Here is a 26,140-nt window from a genome sequence, read left to right as displayed (position 1 = left end):
ACGTCTGTCATTCCCGCCTGTATTTCAGATGCGGTGGGATTTAACATCAACGGGAGATATGCACATTACTCTGATGAAGTCACGTGATTACAGGGAAATAAATGCATGTGTTGTTTGCAACATTATTTTCCCACTATTTTATGTTGTGTATTATCCGTACCTGTTTAAAACATCGTAAAAAAGCGCAGGCATTTAGACTGTGTGTGTGCCAGTTCGCCAATTTTTCAAAATCACCTGTTGATAAGTTAAAGCTTTTTTAAAAAAATAGTATAAACAGGTTTCCAAGTTGTTTTGTTTGTCTGGTGTCAGGTCCATGAGAATGTCCATATGACAACAAGAATAATAATTCAGCTGGAAAATGATCATCTCTATTGAATCATCAAAATTAAAGCTTTTACCCTTTGGGTATATGCTTCAGACTTCCTTGCTCACAGTTTGTGTAGCCCAATAATAATAGAAATGAAATAAATAACACAACCAAAGAAACATGTGTGTAATCAGCCTTTACTGCTATTGATTTTTAACTGATATTGGTTTGAAGTCACTATTGGCTTACCTTATTAAAAGAGGGTCTATTATAAGTTCCGACACAGAACAAATGGGCTAATTATTATTTTTAATTTATATATATTGGATTCTGATAAGAAACACTATATAACCAAGCAAACAAGAAAGAAAAATCATTGATGTGCCTGTGTCTGTGGAGAGGTGCACTAAAACTGACACTATTCAAACAAATAAAAGCACCCACTGAATAAAAAACTAATTTGTCACCATCACAAACATGATGTTGTTGGGTCCACTGCAGGAGAACAATACTTATCCAGCCTATTTTCTCTGGGTATTTCTTAGGCATCGTGCTAATGGGGGGCACAGCACCGTAGCCAAGGGAAACTGGAAATTGCAGTGGAAAAAGAGAGAACAACAACAGCTGCAATGATAGGGCGACAAATACGGCTGAGGGTGATTCATAATTTGGGGGCCATAGTCACTTCACAATAAAAGTCCAAAAGGAAAAACGTCAACAAAGGAAATGAACTAGAACAGGAGAGACGACCCCTTCTTACAATCCAACCAGAACCACGTGAGACAATTTAAGTGGGTCTGGGTAAGAAACAATATAATTAAAGTACAAATTATTAAGCAAAAGCTAAATGAATAGAATAAGTTAAAAATAAAAAAGCGGGTAAAGATTAAAGATAGTCTTGCAGCTATACTGTGTGCTGAAAATAACATGTAAAACACTAAAAAACATGCCATAATGCACTGTACATTACTGTAAGTCAGGAGCATAATCTAAAGGAAACCTGTAGAATAAGGTGCACAATCCTCCAAAAGAATAAACTGTGCATTTTATATACGTATATGAATTATCGCACACATATGGTGAAGTATGTATGGAGTCATACAGTACTCAACAGGCTAGATGAGTCTGATGTGTGACAGCCGTACAGTCCTGATGAGCAATCTGTGTGGTTATAAGGAAAAACTGTTCTCCAGTCACAGGCAGCGTCTGTGTGCAGTGTGATGGCAGATGGCATCTTCCTCTAGCGCTGTGTCACAGCAGAAATGCACAAGTCTCTTATTGAAAGCGCTTTGTGGTTTGACCAGCAGGTTGTGGAGGAGAATTAAGATGTTCAACATGATGCTCAACAGTTTGTGCAGCATCCTCCTCTCCACAACCAGCACCAGAAGAGACTCCCAGCAGAGAGCCAATTACTTCTGCAAGAAGTTGTTCATAGGCTCATATATGAAGCAGCTCCAGATTTTATTTTTAAAGCTAATTGGACAGGGAATATTTTACATTTTAATATGGGGAAGGGAAAAATAGTCCACATGCTCCATGTATACATTATAGAAAAACATCATTTATCCATATATACAATATATACTGTATGCAAGTTGAAATTAATCCCATGGGATACTTGGATCAGCAGCTTCATCCTGCAGCTTTGATTTCATCTACTAGGAATTTTATTTTTATGTAACCATGCATGTTTTGAAGTGGTACCTCCAGCAATATATCTATGGGTTCCTGGACATTAGAATACTATCTAAGAAATACTTTACCTCTAGCTTTAGCTGTGTTGGTCTGTTAGTCAGTCGACCACTTGGGTCCAGAATGAAACATCTCAGTTGGATGGGCTACAGTGCTGTATAGGGCAGACATTCGTGTTCTCTGCTAACTTTGGTGATTAGAGTTGTAAATAACCATTATTTTCATTCTATACTCATCTATAGAGACTTTTCTGTAGCACTTTGAAATACCAGGTGATTTGCATTGTCAAAGTTTGTGTGTGGTGCAGTTTGTGTCTCACTACAGGTTAATACCCTCTGTTTAAAATATTCCCACTCTCCCATGATGAAAAATGTGTCATATTTCTGAGTAGTGGGCCTAACGCTGTCTTAAGCCAAATCGCTTTAGATGCTGTTTGGCAGAACTTCTAGAAGTGGGAGTTAACCAACTGAAGGGAAAAATAATCAGCTGTTGGATTGGATTGGAGTTGGCTGAGCAGACTCAATTCAATATCATGTAATTGATATGAGGCACATATGCATGCAGCCAGCATTGGCTCTGTGGACTCTAATGTAATCCTTTAATTGGACACTGCTCTTTAGGACTCAGAAGGACAATTAAAACATCTGTTTGCAAGACTCTATTGTGGCATTTCCTGCCATAAATAACTCCGATATTTATATTAAACTCTATGTCAAACTTTGCATCAACCTTCTGTCAAGTGCTTTTGTTTAGTCAGCACAATCGGTGCATCTCTTGACCCCAGAGTGTTTCGCTAATGAGGAAAGTGAATCCAAAAGAGGCTGTGTCTTTAACAACAGAACATATACAGTATTATCAGTAAACCATCTGGGACATTGGCTTTGTGTTTGAGTTAATGTCCTCTGTTTGTGTCCAGAGTTGCACGGTGGAGAGAAATACACAGTGTTTGTGCCTGCTGGGACGTTGGAGTACAGTTGGAAAATCATCTCCACTTTAAAATGCATTATAACGGCACTTATAGGTTACTAATTGGTATGCTGAAAGGAGGGAGTGCTGGATGATTAGGTGGGTTAGTGTGTCATTATGTTAATGCCAACTTGTAAAACACAGACGTAATCACTGCCCACAACGTCTCTGTTGCCTCGTTGGTATTTTCATCAAGCTCCCAAAGACACAGAAGGAAACAAAAAAATGTAGCGGTGCCTCTTAGCCATGTGAATTTGCTCTTACACTGTTAGGATGGATTTAAATTCTAACCGTGTTTGCTTTGCAGTGTTTGTCTTGTTTGATGAAGACAAGCTATCGAGTAACTTTTAATCAAAATGTTATTTATTTTCCAGCATCGCTTAGCATCGCTAACAAATCCTTCCAAAGCACCCAGTTTACTGTGGTGTATGATGTGTTGGCATAAAGTGTCAATACAGTTTTTTTATAACATATTATTGATCTTTACACTCTAAAATCCTGTAAAGCTCATATATTTAGTTCTGCACTCACTAATAGTTGTTTGGCAAATTGCACATATTGATGCTTGTCAGCAAGATAACTAGCTGCGAGTAGTGCACAGCAAGGCTAAACAGCACAATACCAACCAAGATCTTTAGCAGTGATGCTGCCAGTGGAGAAATATGAGCATTTCATGAGTGAAGGATGTATCTTATTTTCTAAACTTTGGTTGGGCTGCAGCAGGACAGAGTCAGAGAACGTCAAATGTCACTGTAAATGTCAGCAGAGTGGCTACCAAGATGGTGGTGGTGTTCATATCTGATGGAGGGAACAACATTAACAAAATAACATGCCTCAAATTAAGGGGACGCTGTTTATCGTCTTCAGTGTTGCGGTGCCGGTTGTCACCATGATATCTCAGTGAAAGCGATGAGCAGAGGAGCCTTGTGGCAGCAGACATGCTTTAAGAACATGGTCTGTTTTATTGGCTGACATTAAGGGAGCCTGCGAGTGAGAAATGATTTAATCATTAACATTCATGAGCGGGAACATGGGTGGCTTCCAGCACGCTGCGCTGCTGCCTAACACAAAACACAGCCAGCACAACACTGAGATTACAGCTGCAGTTGATTATTTTGGAGCCACCGAGAACATCATCAGAAATCTGAATGCGTGAGCACAACTTGTGGAAGAGCCCGTCCACTCCGAATGTCGAGCACGCTGATTATGGAAAGGAAAATCAGCAAAAACACTTATGTTACACATTGTTTACTGTTTGTCTCAAGCTGTGTGGGTTTCTAGACTTAATGTGATGTAGTGACTGTAGCAGCTTTCAGTTGTTCTTGACTTGTGTCAGCCAGGAAGGTGTGATGTTTGGGGTTGGATCAGTTTGTCACTAAACACTTTAATGGCACCCTGGCTGCCAGTGTAGCTTGCTCCTAAAAACACCATTTTGTGTTAATTATTCTCACAACAGTTAAAGGCACTGACGGTGGGATTTGTTGCCTGTGAGTGCCATTTGGCAAATGTAAAAGCCTCAGCAACATGACAGAGATTATTTTCTTACGTTTACACATCCCAGTGAGTGGTACCTCCATGCTCAGCTCTGTTTGAATACAAAAGGCTGAGAAAATGAAGTGATTTGACTTGAGAAATAGCAGAATGGAAACCAAAATATATAGTTCTCACTCCACAGCATTATGAAAATGACACACTGTAATACCATGGACTCATTTTTAATCTGACGTTGTGGCAGAAATTACATTATTGTTGATGCTGTAGAGTCATTTAAAGTTTAGATTAGATTAGATTCAACTTTGTCACTGCACATGTGGGAACAAGGCAACGAAATACAGGTAGCATCTAACCAGAAGTGCATTTTCACAGTGCAAATAATTAGCCTATATAATCTGTATATAATAATTTGCATATATGAACAGTATACAGAGGGAGGTGACCATATCCCTAGAGCCAGTTTCTATGGTCATGAGCTTTGGGTCATGACCGAAAGGACAAGATCTCGGATACAAGCGGCTGAAATGAGCTTCCTCCGCAGGGCGGCCGGGCGCTCCCTTAGAGACAGGCTGAGGAGCTCGGTCACCTGGGGGGAGCTCGGAGTAGAGTCGCTGCTCCTCCACATCGAGAGGAGTCAGCTGGGGTGGCTCGGGCATCTGTTCCGGATGCCTCCTGGGCTCCTCCCTGGGGAGGTGTTCCGGGCATGTCCCACCAGGAGGAGGCCACGGGGAAGACCCAGGACACGGTGGAGGGACTATGTCTCCCGGCTGGCCTGGGAACGCCTCGGTGTCCCCCCTGGAAGAGCTACAGAAAGGGTTATATACAGAAAAGGTTACATACACTGATGATAATGTGTTCAGTCAATGTGTGTGTGATCGGGTGGAGGCAGAGTTCAGCAAAGAAACAGCTGTGGGGGAACAAGCTGTTCCTAAACCTGCTTGTCTTGGTCCGGAGGCTCCTGTAGCGCCTCCCAGAAGGCAGGAGGGCAAAGAGCCTATGGGCCGGGTGAGAGAAGTCATTTATGATTGTGCGTGCTATGCTGAGACAACACTTCCTGTAAGGTGCAGCTTAATTGAAGAAGTCAGTAGATTCTCATAATATTAAACAGGACTTTTACTTTTCACTGTGATGGATTATGTGCGGACTCAAATATGCAGTTTATTGGTTGTTACATTGGGGTGTGTTTTGTCTCATGGCCCCTTTCAATAAAAGATACACCATAACGTCTTATCAACACAGTGAAATTCAAGCCTTTCACTCACGTCTTATGAGTCAGCACAAACATTTACTAAATCACAGTAAGCAAACAAAATACATTTAAAGGCCTTGTGTTAAAGAAAAAAAGTCTGATTTGCATTTAAGCTGTTAAAAGGCATCTTTCATTCCCTTCATGGAGCTGCTCTGATTTAATCACAGATTTCCTAATGGCTCTGTGGTTTAATTAGGCCATTTAAAGGTTAACTGCCAGGTCTGTGCCCACATCCACACCGGCCACACATCTTTCACCACTGTGGTCCTACTGCACGGGCCCCGTCAGCTCTAAAACTAACATGGTGCCTTCCTGTGTATTTGTTTGTGTAAATAACGTTACCCAGCATGAATCCACTCCATATTTCTTTCACGGCACAGGTCATACTTGTCCCCATGCTTTGTGCTGTACGCAATATATTATAGTTATAAAGTCGAGCTCATTGTTCTTTTTTATTTGATCGTTCACTTCCTTTTACCCAAGACATTTCTAGGATGCACATATATAAATTACTTTTATGTTTTTCTTTTATGGACCAGATATCTCAAATAAGTATAGTTTTATTCTATTTCAGGATGCATTGCTACCACTGTGGCTCTGTGCATGGGGTGTGTTGTCTAATCTACAGGTGAGACTATGAAATATAATCCAGATGTATTTGTTTGAAGCCTTGTTAGACACCAGAGCAGAGCACAGTGATTTGTGGTACTTATAGACAGGTTTTTGCAACCCTGTAAATTTATCACAGCAGCAGCTGTTCTGGCTTTGGTAAACAGCAGAAACTCAGCGTTCGTGTTCCAAGGTAATCCAACAGGAATACGTGCTGGCATGTGACTGACCAACGCCGCACCTTGCTGGATGAGGTCACTGTGTCGATACACGTCCCTCATGAGAAGGGCTAAGGTCTGTGGGAGTACAGCCTTAGTCTTAATGTCAGTCTGTGTTAGCATTAGCTATATATTTCATATGTCATTGGTGCATGCGTGCTGTATGTGTTACTGCATGCCAATGTGTCTTTATTAATAGTGTATAGAGTTTTTTATACATGTCCCTCAGGTGAAGTGACTTGGTGTCAGCTATACCAGGACTGTACATCAGAACTGAATCTTATATAGACAGTATGAATTAATATGGAGTCAGTCTTATTCACTCTCCATCTCTGCTTTGCACTGGTGACCACATACACACACACACACACACACACACTCACTCACTCACTCAGCACAGACACACTAGGGTAAGCGGTGCCTGATCACGCTGAGAGTACCTCACTGGGATGTTCGGAACAATTACCTCTGCCTCGCTGCCACTCAGGACCCCTCAGGTGAAGTCATTATCTTAACCAGAGTCTGCTCACTACAGTCACAATTAATTCACATTAATAGTGGCGCTTGTGTCATCAGGGCCATCTGGATACACGGCTCCAATTACACTCAGTACCGCACAAGACAAGGTCCCTGGATTTGGAACTTTTTATTCCTGTGCTCTGCAGCACTAAAGCAGAAAGACACTTTTTTGAAAGGCTGTCTGATAAAAGGAGAGGTGGGGGAGGTTTTAAAAAGCTTAAGCTGAAGTCATCTTCAAATTCAAAGAAGTCATTTACTTCATTTGCCATTTCAGACCCTCTTGAAACTGGAAGGTGCCAGAAATTACTTTCCTTACTTTTCCAAAGTGTCCAGCCTGGGCCTGTAAATCCAACTTTCAGAAAAGCAGCTTAGAGAGGAGCATTTTCATATATATATATATATATGGTTGAGAGAATAAAAGCCCATCAGTGTCATATATATATATATGTACTATATGTAAACTATATATGTATGTATGTATGTATGTATATATATATATATATATGTATGTATGTATGTATGTATATATATATATATATATATATATATATATATATATATATATATATATATATATATATATATATACATATATATGCATAAGCATATACATATGGCTTATATATATATATATATATATATATACATACATACATATATAGTTTCCTTATGGTCCTGAACCAAAACACTGACTTTATTAAATATAAATAAATAATAATAATAATAAATATTTTTACTCGTGTCCATTAATATGCAGCTAGATGGGAGATTTGACACTGATGGGCTTTTATTCTCTCAACCATTTTGTCCCTTTTGTCTGTTATCCAATTCCCTCAGCTAGAAGACAAAAGAGGATCACTATCATTTGCATTAGCATTAAGCCTCTGTGGACTGTGGAAATGTCACAGTAATCCATCTCATAGCTGAGATTTCACTCAAAGTGCTGGTCAGACACACCTTTAGCATGTAGCTTATCAAAGAGGGATGTAAACATTTGAATATAAGGGACTTTAATTGACTCCTGTTAGACTGCACGCCTTGGACTGTTTATCAGTTAAGTATTTGAACATGCTGCGGATTTTCTGTCATGTTCTTTGTTTAAGTCTGTGAAATAGTTTGTGCTTGTGTGTTCAGGGTATATATACCGAATGCATCAGGAAATACTGCAGCCTTAATAATCTTGTCCCAGTTCTGACTGATTTTCCATTTGACTGCGGATTCGGTTTGAAAAAGCAAGTTGGATATTAGGACACGATAATCATGATAATGTGGCGTCTGCAGTCATATCCCTCTGATAAAAGGCACTGCAGCTGCAGTGGTTTCAATGAGGCTTAAGTTTTGCAGTGGTTATTTGAGTGTTTTTCACAGACTGTCAAAACAAAGAGCTTGTTGTTGTTGTTGTTGTTGGTTTGAAAGAAAAAAACAGCATGGAGGCTGACTGCACTTCAGCTTATTGCTTTACTCTATTTACCATCTAAATGAAACTGGACTAATTCTGGCTGAAAAGACTGAAGATATCAATTAATTACCAAATTAATAAAACCACAACTACTCTTCCCTCCCACACTGGTGACAAATGTGTGTGCGCTCAATCCAACACTTTCTCTCTCTGAGCTAATCAATATACGAGCAGCCACGCTTTGGGAATAAAACGTTATTTTATAATTCACAGCTTTTGATTTCCTCTCTCCACGTATCAAAGCTCTTTCAAAATATTTCAACACGAGATCCATGTTTGAATACTGTGTTTAATATTATCTTATCGTGTATGTTAAGATGGTTATTGCATCTCTGTTCTTGCTGACTAGAAAATTGCTTATTACATTAGGCGCCACCACACGTTCAATCATTTCTCTTGCTCTGTACAGAAATTACTTCAGTGCAGACATCAACAATTCAATGTTTAGATTTAGCTGTTGTCATGGTTACCTTGATTGGTACCTCGATAGATACGGGGCTGGACCGGGGAGACCCTCCCCACTTCGCATAGTTATAATTAAACCTAATTTAAAGCAAACTGCAGGGTTATTCTCTGTCGGTGGCAGCTGGCATGATTGCAGATATTACATGGATGTGGAGAGCATATGTCAGGCAGCTCGATAAATTCCCAGTGTGAGCCTCTGGAGAAAAGCCTGATGGTGTGTTAAGACGAATAGCGTGATAAACTAACATCAGCCAGAACAGGGGAAATAATTGTTCGGGTTTAAATGCTGTTCTTGTTCTGTGCGTGAAGATGTGTCGGACTGCTTGATGTGGCTACAGTGAGCAGGAAAATCACAAACATTTTGTCTTCACTTGGTCTGAGGGGGAAAAAAGTGATTATAGCCCGTTCATTCGTTCAGTGTGACCACATGCACCTTCCCTGAATCGCTGGAAATAAATCTCATGAGAAGAGAGCACACAAGACAGGAACGCATAATCCCCAGTAAAGTCACAAGGCCTCTGCGACTCTATTAGAATCCTGAGGTACATTTGACAGAAATCAACAGTGCAGACGCCAAACAAACAGAGCTGGAGGGTGAAGAATTGAGCTGCTTGCTCTGTCTTTCCTGACAGCCCCCTGACAAACACTGGATGAGTTGTTCTTGAATCCTCGCCATCACCATAAATGCCACTTCCTTTAAATTGCTCTCCTTCTGCACTACCTTTTTTTTTTTTCAAGGTTACTAAAGGAGATTTTAAGCAACAACATTGGCCGAGTGGTTATTTAAAAAAAGCAGGGCTAAAATACCTCATGGTGGTTATGTAAGAGTGGATAGGTGCTGTGTTACCTAACACCTGTTGTGCAATGTGAGCACCTGCTGTGATGGACACACATGATGTCAAAATCCTCCTTTCAGTCAGAAAAACCCAGCAAGTCCTAGGTCTGCGTGAGTCTGGGATGATTGATTGAAGTGTTATTTTTCCCACCTCTTACATCAGGTCTGGAGCTGTAGACTTTTTCAGAGTTTAATCAATTAATAAACAGAACCATTTTAAATGGATTGATTCAATCTGCAAGTCTGTCAGTGTCCAGCTCCAGACTAGGTACACATTTCTATCACCTGTTGATTCTCTCTTGCCTCAGGAACAATGCACAGTCTGTGAAACGACCTGACATACCCCATGAAACCAGCATCCTGCCTCTGGCTCAGACCTCTTGCAGACAGGCGGTGATGCTATCTGGATGTCTGCAGCTGCTGTATGTGACCCTCAGAGATAGCGTGGCTTCAGGGAGAAGCCGCTCATCAGCACATCACCTGGGACAAAAGGCAAAAGCACGGGGAAGGGATAACGCTGTTGTGTAATCACAGCTAACAGAGACGCCGCTTCAGTCTTGGTCTATCTTCTTTTTATCAGACTGGGCTATCGGACTCGGTGTAATGGTTTTGGGGAATGGATGGGGCAGAGATGTAAAAGCCACCATTCTGGGTTGTCAGGCTCTTTAATTCACTCTGAGGCTTTTAGGATACAGAGGATTGAGAAGTGGAGAAACACAAAGAGCACAGATAGGACGGAGAAGTTTTGAATGAGAGAAACAAGTTGTTGATGGATGGGCTTTGTGATCGTCTTTTTGCAGAACATTAGGTGACTGTCCAAAATAGTTGATTCATTTAGGTAAATGATGCATTAAATATGAAAAAGAAACTCATATTACTACATATTGATTTTGTCAATCTTCAGCCAATTGATTGGTCAGACTTGGACAGGTAACCTTAGGGGACGTTTGACATTCAGCAGCCAATCAAACTCATTTCTGGCCTTTCTGGGATTCTGGGTTGTGTGTTTTTTGTCAGCAAAGTCAAAATTTAATTGACTAGGGAAGCAAAAGGGTTGTCTTGAATATAAGCTCAAGTGTTTCTCTCTCACATTGTTCTGTGTGTCTGGGTCTGAATACAGCTGTCACTCTGCGACGCGACTGAATGCCTTCTTTGAATTTGCCTCAATTCAGCTAAGTGCTCCTCGCCCAAAACCTCCAAAGCATTTCTATGTGGTATTAACAAAACGATGGATGCAAAATGACCTCTCTGAATATTTTCCTACCATCAGTAGTTTCACCCACTGCTGCACAGAGCATGACATGGAAAAAAGGACAGGCATTTGAGGGGAAGGAGCACCATTTAAAGCTTAGCCTGCCTGTGTGAGAGACCATACACTCCTTTAGGATAGGTGTGCTGAGCTGTCCATTAAATATCTCATTAAGTGTTTTAATGTGGCCTTGGGCAGAGGATCAAGACATTTACTCCCCTCATTAAACATTCAAAATGATAATGTCTTTGCTTTCTTTCTGGACCCTGAAATGACCAACTGCATAGTAAAACATTCTCATATTGTAGTTCACAGCACAAACTATAGATGGAACTTTACTTTTCCTATTTTTCTGCTTGATTTTCAGAAAAATGATCTAAAATGCACGTCACACCATCTGGAAGAGGCAATATAATACATTTAAAACTGGCATCTACCTTCACCATCAGTTTTCATTTGTTATATTGACTCTGGGAAATGTAATTAAACTGTAATGTTCCTCTGTGTCCCCACACTGGAAGATTATTGCAGACGTGTAGCTGTCTGCTGATCTTGGCTCCTTCTCTCCTGGATGTTTTTGCTTCTTCTGATCCAGTCAAGTGTGACTCTGGCTGAGGCCCACTGTACTGGAAAGTTTAATTTTAAAAAATGTATGCGACCTCAAGATTGCATTAGGTTTTGTTTATGAGCCTAAAGTTTTGTGTAAACATGTGCACGCTCTCTCTTTTATTATCCCCCGTCCTTACCAGGAAAAGGCTTCTTTGCCACATGTGTGTGGGGGTGTTTGTTTTGTGTGTATTTACACACAAACCTGCTGCCCGGTTGCAGATTTTCCTGAATTAATCTTATGTTCTCATTGTTGGGAGCTGCTGGTTGTAATTTTAACAGCATAGCCTCAGTGCACTGACTGTGCTGCAGCAATATGATATTTATTAGAGTCGATATGTGTGTATGTTTCAGCAGAAGGTTATCAGCTTTAAATCTGTATTTGCTCTGTATTGTCTTAATCAGCTTTTTGTTGGCTGCAGGATGAACTTTTGCACTTTCAGGTTTCAGGTCTGTATTAATAAGAATGTGTCCTGTGTGTGGTGTGACAAACACCAGAAACAAACACTAGATCACAACATTTAACAGGACACTCACACAATAAAACTCCAGTCCTAACAGCCCGGCTGCATAAATGCATAGTGAAAGCTTTAAGTAGTGGGTAAAATGCCACCGTCGAGCCGATAATAAAAACATCCAGCATTATTAAGTGCATAGTACAAATGTTCCCGGAGTACAGACGAAAGTGCCAAGTCAAACCGAACAAATACATAAATTATAGTGCCAGATTTATAAAAAGTCAAATAGAGTGTATTGTTATATGCGGTTTAAAGCTTATGGCTGCATAAAAGATTCATTTAAATGTCAAAAAACGCCAAGACGTACTGTAGGTGTTGCCAAGACAAGTCTCTTGTTGAACTGAGGAACTGATTTTCTTACTATTGTATAGTGTTAACCTTTCTTACCTACCTTAAAACCTTCAGTTCAGCTGCGATAAATGTTGTAAACCCCCAGTGAATTTTGAATTTTAACACTAACTCACACTTTGCTGCTTTTTATCCATCCAGTTTCCATCGACTTGCAGCGTTTCCTGCAGGAAATCTGTTAGTGGAGTTGGAAATCACTAACAGGTCCTGACATGTCTCATCAGCAGTATCGCTAGTTAGTAAATGTTGGCTCAGTCATTATGTGGCACTATTTGATGTAGCAGAACTGTTTTGCTTTGCCTGAAGCCTAGCAAGCTTAATTTCATTAGAACGTCATAATTTCTTCTGACATTAGTGGAGGCAGTCATTCAGGCGAGAGGGGGCGTCTCTGAAACATGTAAGTGATTTTAGTATACACCTGTTTCTTCTTATCTCGATTTCATCACTATGGTGATGTTAGCTGCAGTTTCTTTAGATGACTGTTTCATCACAGTAGTCAAACCCACTAATGCTTCATCCTCTGCAAATTCAAACATCTGATGACTCTAAAGTGGAAAGATGAAAGCACACAATCCTGGAGAGAGTTTCTCTTTTCCACCACTGTTTAAGTAAAGCACTTCTAAAATGCCTGGTGAGAATAAATTCAAGCGCTTTGGTGGAGTTGCATAATAATTTGTGTGTTTACGTTCCTGGTTATCAAACCCACCTCCTATCTCCCTAACCCAAACCCCCCTTCCCACCTTGTATCTCTGTGCTTCATTACTCCACCTCTCCCCTAACCTTTAAATACAGATGCATTTGCTTCCCTCCCAGCTAGCTGGGTGGTTCTCCTGCTGCCTTAAAGGTTAATAGATTTCCCGCCCTCCTTGTGCAGTGAAGCACAACAAGATGAGAGTTATGGTCTTGTTGTATGGGGCTCACATTTGTCCATTTGAGCCCTACAGTGGGAGCTAGATGACAGGTATTGAATGGGAATTCGATTGTGCCCTTCTCTTGGATCAACCTGTTAATGTGTTTTGATCTCATGAAAGATGTATGTAAACACAAAAAACTACATCCAGGGACCCGCAGACACGTATTTTGCTAAATTTTACGCAAACAAAATACTCACACATGTAGTTATGAAACCATTTGAGCAATTTAAAACCAAAAGCATCATCCGGCCGCTTCAGTATATTCTGTCTCTCAGCAGAGTTTCATGAAGAATAAGCTTCAAACTCAGGCCTGTCTGTGTTTAGGTTTGTGGGACTCCCACTGTTCCCCCATACAGGCAGGAAAGACCAGGAACACATGTCAGAATGAAAAGAAAGAAAAGCACCGAGCTATCGAAAAGGGCAAGGCGAGAACAGGAGGCGAATTGGTTCCTCTCAGGGAGAAAGCAGCTCTGATGATCGTGCATCGCATGTTGTGTTACATAAGCATCCTGCCACAGCTGAAGGGAATGACAGAAGTAAACAAGGCATAATTGCGAATACAAGCAATCGTAATGACAGGGTCAGAGATGTGGGGCCACATGAAACCGGGGGGGAAAATTCTGCACTAGAAAGTCACCAGGAAATCCAGTTGCTTGTCTCTGTGATAATTCCACACTACTGAGGGCATGTTAGCTGTGGGAAGCAACCTGACAGGCAAAATCAGTTCATTTCTACAAGCGCTGGTTTGGCTTTCAAGTCGCCCCACATTAAAAATCTTCGGTGCGATTTTGGCATCCTAGTAATTCAAAGATTTATGGCTTTTATTTCCATCAACAGTAATGACGCTTCCTGATGGATATCCTTTTTCTTAATCAGTTGGGTTAAAAATGACAAAGCATAAAGGCGGAGAAACATTTAATGAGTGGATTTTCATAATGAACCATTCCTTAAATGAACAGTGCAGAAGTTGTATCCAGACAGGAGGGACAGACAAACACTGCACTGATGAACAGTATGATTAGGAGCCTGATGATGATGATGATGGTGATGGTGGTGATGATGTTGTGTGATTGAGAAGTGTAATAAGAAGACTGAACCTCTGCAGATCTGTTAACGTCTGTGCTCAGGCTGTGCTTTGAGCTGAACGGTGGTTAGCCGTTTTTTAACTATCGTTTAGCATATTAGCATGTCAGGTTTCTTTAAGGTCATTAATCAAATTAAGAATTTGGTGTAATGATCGCAGGAGATGAAATATTAATCACGGTTATTAAAATGATCCTGAGGAGTCACGAATGTTTCTATCGAATGGCAATCCATCCAACTAAATGTCACAAATTGTTGCTCAAAACCACAAATGTCAACCTTTTAGTGGTGCAAACGCCTTTTTCACTTGGACTGTTTGTCTCAACACTCGCAGCATCTCATACATTAACAGGGTGGTAATCCTGCCGGTCTCTGTTACTCACTAGATTCTTAGCTCTGGACTATTTTAATGTTTTGTTCATCCTCATGAATCTAAAATTATCCGTCCAGCATGCCCATGCCAAAAGCATTTTATGCAGCAATGAAAACATGTGGCATTTTGGACCTAGGACCAGGTTTATGTCCCATCTTGGACCATCACAACCCATTCACCATAACACGTTTAAAGGTGATAATATGTTGGGACATGCTGTGCAAAGTTGCATTAAAATAGTTTAAGAACAGGAAATAGTGGACAGGACATTGTTACATACATGTTCCAGCACCCACACACCTCTTCTGATCACAGCCTAGGAGCTGTCATCACTGTAGAATTACAGACTCAAAGACATGAGCAGGAAATTTTCAATGAGCTGAAAGTACTCTCAGCTCAGAGTGGCATCATGTTTGCCGATCATTTGGCTGTGACAACGTTGACAATGAAGACAAGGACTGAACCGCGTCTTTCCAAGGCTTTTCAAAATTGCTCACTGGGTAGACACGTCCTGATTGCACCCATGTCTAATGTTCTCTGCTTAACTCTGCTTCTCTGCTTTTTGTTTTTATGCTGGAACGTTAAAGGGAACCCTAAAAAAGTCATTATTATTGCTGCAGTAAGTGAATCACTCTGCACACCCAGTCACAGTGCACCTATTCATGTCCAGCTGACAGGACGTGGGTTACAAAATTCAATTATTCCTGTAGAGGATTCAATTAAAAGCAGCTTCTAAAACACCAGCAAACGTAACTTTTACTAATCATCACCCTGCATGCTTCTGCTGATAACAGGGATGAGGAAATGTACAGTAAACTCTTAGTTTCATGTCTTTTTAGCCTTTTGTTAGATTAGTATATAATATTTAGATATATGTATGTGTGTTTTCTGTAATGGCTAAATGAGGTATGGCCTCTGGCTTCACCTCTGACCTTTTAATATGCTTTTGAGCACGAGCCAGTCTACACTGAGAGCAAAAAGCTGATCTGTTTCATTCAGACCTACTAGCAATGTCAGATGAAAAGTAATACGTCCTAAAGCACTGTGGAGTTTAATCGGATTTTCTTGTTTTATAAAAACCAAAATCAGCAATACAACGTTGTAAAATTACTCCATTCCAAGTAAAACCTCAAAATCTCAATGAAGTAAATGTACAAAAGGATTATCTGTGAAATGTACTTGAAGTATCAAAAGTTAGTACTTGTTGTACACTTGAACTGGAAACTCCCAAGTAACATACAAGTAACTTTATTTTAATTCCAAGAGAAAAGATCCTCTCATTTGTTATCTCCCACCACCTGAAGTCCACTGATGCCAGCAGGTCTGAGCACACTGCCAATACAATTACTGGGCGTCTGTTCAATTTCCCTTTTTGTCCTTCCCAAATTCATTACGCTTCCACCACCCAGACCTTTGATCAGAGCCGAGAGCACATTTTGATAGACAAGCAGCAAGTAGTCCAGCTAATCAAGGTGTTTGTGAGGTGCGCTGTTCTCAGGGTGGTGCTGAATGGAAATAATGAGCCAAGTCGAGCTCATACTCCACGCTCCAAGCAAAAAAAGAGAAGCTGCTGCAATCTGTTTTCATGCATAATTGCCAATGAAGCAACTTAACGATTATGGTACTAGTTCTCTGGGAAGCCTGATAAACCCTGACATTATTCAGGCTTTGGGATAATTGCACAGTTTCAAGAAAATCCCATTAATGACAGTGTGGCATATGTATTGGTAATGACATACCAGACACATCATGTAGCTGAGGTGAGATTTAAATTATTTCCTACTTTGATGTTTTTCCTGGAGTTTGCTGCATCAAACACAAGATAATGAAGTAAATCAGCGCATTAGTAGTGTGCAGGAAAAGAAAAGGAAGCTCCTGCAGACACAGCTGGTATAAAAAATGATTGTCAGAGTATTGATTTAAAAAGTGCCCAAATTTCATATCACGAGTCACAAACAAAATGCTCGTCGAATTTTTGATGAAGTGACTAATGAATGAATCTGATGCTAGAAATAAAAAGGCTCCTCTCTGAGCAACCGGAATCTTTTTTTTTTTTTTTTTTTTTAAACATCTGTTGCTTGCTAAAATTATTTCTGTTTTAACCCGGTAGCTTTAGACAATGAATCTCACTACATTCAGTAATAAATGAGCAGTGTTTGTGAGGTAGCTGTGAGGATGTGTGTCCCAGACATCGGGAAATGATGTGCTGAACTTTAAAGGTGTCTGTCCAGTGTCCTGGAATTAAAGTACAGCGTGTTGCTTCTCAGCCACGACTCCCTCCCCTCGTGTCAAATAGCGAGAGACTGGATGTGATATTTCCTTTTTAGAAATTTAGGAAATGTTCTCTGTACTCGGTCTAACACCGTGTCTAGTAAATGTCATATGTTCATGTCAAAATCCTTTTACACATTTTGACATGAGAAACCATCTTAATGACTTGATGACTTCAATTTTAAGCTCAGTGCGATGGCAGCCCCTTGCTGACAACAAAAACAGAGGCGTAGATGGCTTTTTAATGTGCTCTGTGTAAAATGTGAAACCTCTGTTTGCCCAGGGGTATCTGCTGTCTCAGTATTAAGCTGCTATAAAGGGACCAGCCAAAGGGAACTTCAGCAGGCGCTGACAGGCTGCTGCAGTAAACCAGAGGCTGATCCTTTAAAGCTTTACAGAAAGTGCTGCTGCTCCTGTGTCAGATGCTACTGCTGCTCCCAGCTATTGATATATAATGGAAGGACGAGATAAATCACTGGCTCAGCCTTCATCCATCAATAACACTGCACCACAGTATAGTTAATAACCAGCAACCAGACACCACTACAGAGCAGGCACACAGGCAGCAGACTGTTTCCCCAGAGGTTAAGCTAAAGAATATAATTATGGTTTTAATCAAATCTGAAATATACCAGTGTTATATCTCACTTGATTATATCATTACAAACACTGCAGCCTGTTACTCTTATACAGTAATTATTAATATTAGGTTGTGAGTATGTTACGTGAGGTCAGTTAAAGGTCAGAACATGCAGGTAAAACCAACTATTCACCCAAACAATGAGCCATGTTTTTTTTTTTTTTTTTTTTTAACTCTCTCACATCGAAGTCTGGACTGTTCCAGTTTGATGACATGGCATCATCTTCTTATCAAACTCGTGGAGGAAAACAGGCTTTTTAACAACAAAGTAAAAGTCCTAATGTTCTCTGACACTGAAGCAGCATACACAGGGCTCTAGGGAACGGCCGCCAGACCTGTCCCACAGTCCCAGGTGGCCTCGGCGTTTGTGTTGCTCCGTGTAGATTTGTGAGGTTACGTGAGTTATTTCTGCAGCACATGAATAGATTTCTGAAGAGTAGTACAAAATCCCAGCCAGTCCCTTTGTGTAACAGGTGGCCCTTTACATGTTGAACAGTCCAGAAGTAACTGCACATTAAGCCATGTTTGAAAGGAGTCTTTCACAAAGAAAAAGGACACACTTCTTTTGAAAGAGAAGGTCTGATAACTTTTCAATTGCACAGGCTATAAGAAGGTATCAGCAGGAATCATGCGGCATTTCTTTCCACACAGTAGGCCGGATTACCGGAGCAGTAGCGAACTGTCTAGACGATGGTTGACCTTTCTGTTGTGACCAGTGTTTCACTGGACTTCAAGCCCTGTTGCTTGTTTTTGCATAACGTAACATGACTGGTTACAAATCTTGACCTTTTTCTTCCACAAACAACATCATACTCTAAATAAAAACTCTGGATAATTTTGTGAGTAACAAAGTTTAGATGTGTAAAAGTATATTTATATTTTATCTGTTTTTTTTCTACATTGATTCGCATTTTTCTAAAAATAAGAACGTCTGTCTAATTAATTATGCATTCCAGCATAATTATTTGATTAAACTGTGCAGGGAATAGACTAATCTCAGTGTCTTATCCAGCAGAAGAGTGACAACTCTCAAAAATATTTAATCCTTTGATGTAAAACATGATTCTGTTGCAGAAGCACCCTGACTAACCTTTCCAAACTTTGTTTCAGTGCATGGACCTATTTGTCAAACTTTAGTGTGTTTGTCTTCTGACGTTAGTGTCAAACACCTTGTGTTTAAGCTCATGGGTGGGCTTTACTTACTCCAGTCCAGCACCATGAGTTTCCTCAGGACTTTGGGCTGTTCTCTTAATTACTAATTTATCATTTTGAAGAACCTGTCCTCTCACATTTGGGTTAGTCCCTGTGAGGAAACCATGTTGCTAAAAGGAAGAAAGAAATAAAAGACAAAATTAAAAGGCAGATATGCAGGATGCTCATTAAAAAGGCTTTAACGCTGCAGCATTTGTGAACTCCTTCTGTGAACGGTAATTATGTAGATATTTCCATATTTGTTAGTTTAAGCTTGTGACCAAAGTCTGTCTGTGTTTTAGCATAATTTGCCAGACTGTTCCCATGGGCCTATGATAATTTGACAGGTTTTGACTGATGTACCTGCAGTCTGAGCACAGATGATTTGGCCTCTCATATCAGTCCTGAGTGGCAGCAACAGTGTTTCCCATTATCATTACAGCAAAGAGCAGCATCTGGCATTTGGTGTTGACCTCAAAGCACCACTGGCTTTAAGTTAGCCGCTAGCATGGGTACAGACTCCTGGTCTTGTTTATTATTTAATGATACTTAATTTTTGTACAGATTAAACAAACAAGCCATCCCTCTGCTAATGATGCTAAGCTAAGCTAGCTGTTTGAATGTCCTCTCATATTTAAGCATATTTTAGAGCGGTATCACTCTTCTCCTCTAACTCTGTACCAGAAAGCAACCGATCATATTTTCCACCATAGTGAACTCTTCGGTTAAACGTTAGATCTTTTCTTGTCGTATTTACATTATTTTGGCTACTTGGTGTTAAAGAGAAGAGTCAGTTTAAGATAAAACCTATTTTATATTGTCTGAGCTAATATTAGCTCCTTATCCCCTGTAGAAATGATGTAACCTTATCACAGTGGAAGGCAGAGGTAGTGTTTACTGTAGACATGGGTTTATCCCCAGTCATTCAGGGACAGCTAATAGCCTGCAGGAGATTTATAACAGGATTACTAAAGCAGGGACTCAGAGGGACGCCCACGTTTAGCCAGTTGTTTTAATCTGGGGATTTCGTGAACAACACGTAGCAACACTTCATATTCACTGTGAACCTTTGTTGAGTTTTTTAATATAGTGGCATAATTACTCAGTACAGGAAGGTGACAACTCAGAAGTGTCAGAAAAGGATAAATCAGTCAACTGGCTCACTGTTTTATAGTTTCCTTTTAGAAAGTCTATTTTTAAAGTGTTTTTAGTATAAAAGTCAAGCTTGATCTATATCAAAGCTTCCTCTATGAATGTTTTTAGATTAGCAGTAGGGTGAATGACTGTAAATTACCCATCAGGCTCTTGGGTTTCCCTCAGCTCTGTAGAGTTTTAGAGCATCTTTAAGTTCTCTGGTTTCACAGCTCGTGGCTTTACTGTTTTTACAGCTGCTTTAAGTAAAACAAACTTTAATAAGTACAGCTCACATTTCTGCTCACCACAGCAGACAGACTAAGTTAGCTACTAGCTCTACTAGCTAATGAATAATCAGACTGTCATCAGCTGTTATGGTGAGTTCAATTCATTCTTTAGAAAATGTGCCAGTGTTGCAGTTGTTCAAACACACATGCAGACGTATCTCGTTTGAAGGACAGATATTTCAAGATAAGGCAGTAATCTGATCTTCTGTAGTCAGATAGACAGCTCAATATTGACATTATTCCATTTATGACAGAAACACCCCATCTGATTGGTTCGCCTAGAGGAGAGAGTCTGGGTGGATCCATTTTATTGTGTGTCAAGAGAGTGGAGTGGGGATATCACTTCTCCCACTTCTAGCATATTAGGCTACAGCTAATTGAGTGAATTGGATAAGGCTTAAACCACTCCATGAATCTGTTCTCTACATCGCCCACTCACAGGCTCATCTGTAATAACATCCTTCATATTGACATTAAACATTTTGTCCTTGTTGATCACATTTATTAGTTTTGTGCAGTCGTTTAGGGGATTTGGCTTTTTTCACCCCTGCCTGGTGGACGAAATTAACGCAGATTGCAAATATTTATGCTACCTGTCCTTCACAGTTCCAGCATGCAGCCTTTAACGACTTCTTCAAAGTAAATTTCACATTTAAATCAACGTTTGCTTCGTGATTATCAAGATGACTAATAACAGCTGACTGATGCCCTGTGCGTGATTCATGTTCAGGCTTAATTGAATCCCACACCCTTCTGGCACCATCAGTGACAACATCCGACATCTCGAAATCTGATTCTTGTCCAAATCCATTATTTACACAGTATGATGTGGGTGGCGCTATACTGGTACCAGTACACTGAATCCAAGCAAGCAGAAATAGAACAGTGTGTGGGAAATAGTGCGGCGTATATGTACGTACAGTACCTTTAGATTTCCATGTATTACTCAGCGAGATATCAGGTTTGTTTAACCAACACAGACAAAAAATTATTAGATGTCAAATCAAGAGTTTCATGACTGTGGCTATAGGGAAACATGGTGTGTGCAACCAAAATCATTTAAAAATCTGTGAAAAATATCATTAATTATATAAAAGAAACAAGTAACTTCTAGCCTAAATAAGTAAAAGCTGATGTTGTGCTTTGAGGTAAATGCTGACAAATTTCTTAAAGTGAAATTCTAAATTATTTGATTAGCCTTTAAAGTAATAATCGCTTAAAAACACTATCTGGGATTTCTTTATGTAGCTTTCTCATAAGTGAATGAATGTATTGTGTGTTGTGGATATGAAATGGTGATGCTGCATGTTGGCTCTCCACATCACCACAGACAACGGACGTGTTGTTCCTTGTTATTACACTAAATTTAAAGTGTGTTGGAGCAGAGTGTGGACAAAAGGCCTGTTCTGCTACAAACAGTTCAGTTAGGGATATTTGTCATGCAGAAAGGCTGGTGAACATGATATTTGATGCTTCAAAATCCAGTAAAGAAGAAACAACCACACAACATCTTCCATGTCTTCTCCCAGGTCCTGTTTTTTTAACAAGCAGCTAAGTGATAAGAGCTTCAGAGCATAAACAAACAAAAGGGCTTCAAATGGTACACATTTAATTCAAGCACAAAAGGACACGGTTTGAGAGATGAATCATTTGCCTGTGTGCTTTTTGATTAAATGTGATCAGCTTTGCCAGGCTCCTCTAACCCACACAGTGTCATAGAAAATTGGGTCATTTTAAAAACATCCACAATTTCCAGAATAAGCTTATGTGGCTTTTGCATTGGAATGATCAACAGGGTGGAATCTGTTAGGGTCAATGTGGTGTGTAATGTGCTTCCCATGGCACAGTGTGTCCTGTCCACCCAACCGAGAGTAGCAAGTGATGCTCATGTGTGCGTTTACTCCTGTGTGTGTGTGTGTGTGTGTGTTTGTGTGTGTGTTTATCCTTGTCTGTGCCTTGATAATATGAGAGCAGAGATGAGCTGCAGCCTGTTGCTAGGTTTCCCAGAGCAATACCTGGCACAAGATAAACCAAGCAGATGCTTTTGTCTCCCAAAACTGTCCAGTCAGTCAGTCACTGTACCAGGTACCCACATAAACATAATATGTTTGATTGATATGTTTGTCAGGAACCACATGTCTCTAACTTCAACATAAATAAATCATTTTTGCCTCATTAGGAAGGTTTTGTTTTGTACCAAAACATTGTTATGTATCTTTAATTTCCGGTTCTTGTGTTTGTATGTCTTTGCAAAGATGAATAAAAGACGTAAAGCAGAAAATGAAATAATCCAAGTGATGTAACAGTTACTGAGCTGATGCATCAACAAATTTATCTGCATTGCAACTGAGAAAAGTGGATCTGTGAGTGGACCCTCAGACCGGTCTGTTTTGTCACAGTACTATTGTGTCTGTAGTTTTGATGGCTGTTGCTCCTGTTTGTGGGAAGGGGCTATAACGTTGTGAGCTGTGCTGCAAAGGACTATGGAAGAGGTGTCAAAAGCTGAATCACAGTTTTGTAGTGAATTGTTATGTGCCTGACATCTGAGTTTTAAAGCGATGCAGAGGAATAGAATTGCTGGTGCACAATCCCAACTTCTATTTCCATTACAATGCTGGATATAATCATAACTAACAAGTGGTACATGAGCATATGCCTCCTCCCACATGCATCTGTTGTTACAGTCTTGTATGTAAAGGTTTTTTGTAGTGTATATTTGTGTACATCCATATGTTGCTCTCCACAGCAGATACAGTGATTTCTCAGAGATGACCTTTTTACTTACTGATGTTTGGATTTAAAGCTAAATATTTGTGGTCATGTCTTCTCTACTGAATTAGACGTTGTAGGAGGCTAAAGCAAATCACTACCATTTAGGTGGTGAGTAAAATGTCAGAAATACAGTAATACCAACCAGGCTGACAAATACCACGGTTTCCCTTTGAGAAGGAAAATGTTAAAGACACTGCTGGTGGTGGCTCATTCAGTTTTGATGACGCAGTTTAGCCCATGTAGGCAATTAGACGCAATTAGCTAATCTCTGGTACAAGATCTGAGGGACTCTTTCTTTTTCTTCTTCTCTTTTCCTTTCTCTTTTTCAATTGACTCTGTGTCTAGTGAAAATGACCGTCCCTCTGGGCCCGTTTATGATGCTGTGGCTTCTCCCCACGTTTCAATCGGCTCTCCTCTGGGCAGCCACTACTTTATTATTAGCCTCCTGACAACCAGGGAATAATTATGGGATGTCAGGAGGTTCTCTGTGGCTGATGGACACAGCTATTTGTGTTGTGTTCTTTTCTTTGTTAGCACAACTTGCATTGACGAAGCAGAAGAGTCTGCAACCATTTGACATGCAGACTCTTTTGAGCAGCCTAGGAATAGAAATGTGGAGCTGAAGGCCTGCATTCAGTGGCGCCGCCTGCTAGTGTCTTGTCACAGTATGTAAATCAGTTGTCACATTAGATTAGCGATGTAAATGCCACTTGATTTTGTATAATTGCATATAGGTAATGCTGAATAAATATGCAAAGAAAGGATCAGTCATCAAACAAACCACTGAGTTGTTGAAATGGGGAAATTTGAAGAATGCTAATGATCATTACAGGATGAGATTGGTGAGAAGTGCAAGTAGACGGTAATGCTTTGAGCTGCTGCGATGGATATCATTTTATGAGCAGACGTACATTAGAGCATAGATTTAAAGCTATCACCGAGGGGGACTTGGGACCCTCAGAGACCCTGACCCTGAGTGCTCATCCCATTAATTATCACCCTGTCAGGAGTGTTATAAAAGAAATAAAGACAAAGGAATGTGATCTGCTTGACCTCATCAACGGGGGAGGGAAGGTAGAAATAAAACCATCTCAGTGTCTCTTCCCTCAAGCGTTGGCTAATGAAGGGATCACTTTTCCTTCCTAAATCGATCTCACTGAGCATGATGATAAGGAGAGTTGTAACCTTATCGCTGCAGCTACTTTTTACATCTTGCTGCTTAACTTCCCTGATTCTCTTCAGACTGAAAGAAGCTTCTTTAGCTGTCAGTCAGCATTTGTGTTCTTATTTAATCACAAAATCGATCCCGTCATTATCTTCTTTTTATCAGCTTTTTAGCCAAAGCTGGTGCCAGAGCTACAGAGACAATTGGGTGGATTGCTATCAAATTTTTGTACAGGTGTTCGTTCCCACATTATTGACCCTGTGAATTTAGTGATCCCCTGCATTTAGTATGGAGTATATGGCCTTCAGTCAACATGAATACACTGAACTAGTTTGTTGTGTAAGATTTGAAATGAAAGATTTTGAAATTTCCCTTCTCCTCCGAGAGAAAAGTAGAAATGATAAGATGTTGCATAAAAGAAGAAAGAAGAAGTTTCTGCAGTAAACAAGAACAAAGTTAGAAAGAGCATTACATCTGAATTTACTGTGTTCACATGCATCCTTTGGGCTATTGTGGTTTTTATAATTTCTACTTATGTTGACAGATACAGCAGCACTGATTGGCTCTCTCCAGCTGTCCTCCACAAACCTCATCTCGGTGTACTTTGGAAATTTATCTGTTTACTTGACAATTCTCCAACAGTATGTCTGAAAAACAACCCAAGCTAAGATTATTTTCAGGGTTTTGATTGCGTATTGATTATTGGACTCTGTAAATGTATGTCCTCTGACAGCTGTGGTGAAGCTGCAGAGAAAAGAGCCCACTGTGAGAGCTACTTTAAACATAACTCACCATGTAGAGGACTCAGCATAGCTTTTAGGCCTGGCAGGTGACTCGGATGTGAATTATGATTTCTGTTTGCGCTGCGGGATGTTTCTGTAACCTGAGTGCTTCTTATTAATGTGCATCAATTGAAGCACTTGACCTCGGCCTGGAGCCTGCAGCTTTAATCAGAACAACTTGACACAAATTCAGCCATGTTAAGTCTGACCACTCATATCCTCAGCAGGTAAAGAAAGAAATTGTTATAGTGTTACTTGAGTTACTTCCGGTGTTGCTCGATAGGGTGTTTTGGGACATGGTCTCCAGAGACTGTACACGTCTTCATGAAGCTTGGGCAGCTGGCTGCTGATTTAAAGCTTTCAGCAGCGTAATTTCCCTTCGGATCCCTTCCCTTCATTCCAATCATGTGTAGCAGTTCTTCAGGACTTCATCAAAACTAAGCGTTGTACTTGACAAATCATAGAGGACTGAAGGAGGTTGTAAATATTTAGAGTTTCTTAAGCTGCTGTATGATGAGGTTAACAGGGACGCTTTAACCTTAGGGTGAGTCTCAAAGGAATATGTCTTATTAACATACTGTATTCCCCCACACATGCTGATGTGTTCACACAAAGGCAACTGCTGTTAGGGGAGGATAATGTATCTGCATGAAAAACACACTAAATACATTGTCTCTGTACAAAGATTTTGAAAGTTTGAATTTTTCAGAAAACAGCGGGATTAGGAGTTCTTGGGAATGTTTTCACACAAAACAAATAAGATATATATGTTTCTATGTTGTAGATCATTGTCACAGAGAGTATTCCTTAATATTTTTAAAGGTTCTTAGATATCCCATAGTCTAGTATTTAAACCTGAATTGGCAGAATTAAATGAACTTTGTAACGAATCATAGCTACTGTCTGTGTTTGAAATCGTCTGAAATCGTTTCACCACAGAGTAAATTGGCCAGATACAACCAATTCACATTAAATACAGATTAATGTGGACCTG

At 40.1% G+C, this 26,140-nt stretch overlaps 1 protein-coding gene across 1 annotated transcript in view; it reads left to right on the top strand.

Annotated features, from left to right (window-relative positions):
* The window catches only part of LOC113141862 (liprin-beta-1-like), a 68,420-nt gene that overhangs the window by 22,466 nt on the left and 19,814 nt on the right, over positions 1-26,140 (top strand). The window lies entirely within an intron of this gene.

Source organism: Mastacembelus armatus, chromosome 23 (assembly GCF_900324485.2).
Source record: "Mastacembelus armatus chromosome 23, fMasArm1.2, whole genome shotgun sequence".
Taxonomy (NCBI): Eukaryota; Metazoa; Chordata; class Actinopteri; order Synbranchiformes; family Mastacembelidae; genus Mastacembelus; species Mastacembelus armatus.
Note: the sequence above shows the minus strand (reverse complement) of the source record. Positions and strands in the feature narration are given on the sequence as shown.